The following is a 1,034-nucleotide window of genomic DNA, read 5'->3' as shown; positions in this document are numbered from 1 at the left end:
TCAGAAAATCAGATTGCTGATAAAATCGGATATCCAATTTTTATACTTAAATTATTTTAAAATAACATTATATTATATAATATAATATTATATAATATAAATATAATATAATATTATATTATATATATTATATATTATTTTATTATATAATATTTTATTATATAATATAATATTATATTTTATAATCTAATATTACATTATATATTATGTATTATATAATATATAATATATAATACAATATAATAATATATTCTAGATTATATAATATGTAATATATAATATATTATTATATTACATTATATATTATATAATTTATTTTTAAATATAAAATCACCTATAAAAATCGGATATCTGATTTTACCCGATATTCGATTTGCTTAGGTGTTTACCATGCCAAGGTGTACTAACACCCAAGGCAAGAAAAAAGTCAACAAGAATTTTCGCATTTTTAGGCGAGTGGAGAAGGCTATTTTTTTCACATTGCCACTTTTTGGCCCCCCATGATCCTGCCCTTGTATATATGTATATGTATATATATGTGTATATGTATATGTATATGTATATGTATATGTATATGTATATGTATATGTATATGTATATGTATATGTATATATGTATATATGTATATATGTATATATATGTATATGCATATATATATGTCTGTTGATTATTCTGAATCAATCAATATCAATATATATATTTATATATTGAAATATATATATTTATATATATTATTATTCTAATAAGGTCTACTAATCCTTTTTCATACTTATAAAAGTATACATGCTAGGAACTAGATTTGAACTAGTGACACAAGGATTTTCAGTCCTCTGCTCTACCAACTGAGCTATCCAAGTTGTTCCCCTGTGCATCATACTAGCATAGTAACCAAACTCCTATCAACTAAAAACAAAAAAGGTAAAAGACAACATGTATGTATGTATATGTATGTATGTATATATATGCATATGTATATGTATATGTATATGTATATATATATACATGTATGTATATATATGTGTATGTATAAATAC

At 20.9% G+C, this 1,034-nt stretch overlaps 1 non-coding gene across 1 annotated transcript; it reads right to left on the bottom strand.

The window, feature by feature from the left end:
- Nucleotides 1-784: 784 nt before the first annotated feature.
- On the bottom strand, nt 785-857 carry TRNAF-GAA (transfer RNA phenylalanine (anticodon GAA)). The gene has a single exon. It is a non-coding gene; the product is annotated as a tRNA-Phe (tRNA).
- Between the last annotated feature and the right edge of the window lie 177 nt (nt 858-1,034).

Source organism: Cryptomeria japonica, chromosome 4 (genome assembly GCF_030272615.1).
Source record: "Cryptomeria japonica chromosome 4, Sugi_1.0, whole genome shotgun sequence".
NCBI lineage: Eukaryota > Viridiplantae > Streptophyta > Pinopsida > Cupressales > Cupressaceae > Cryptomeria > Cryptomeria japonica.
Note: the sequence above shows the minus strand (reverse complement) of the source record. Positions and strands in the feature narration are given on the sequence as shown.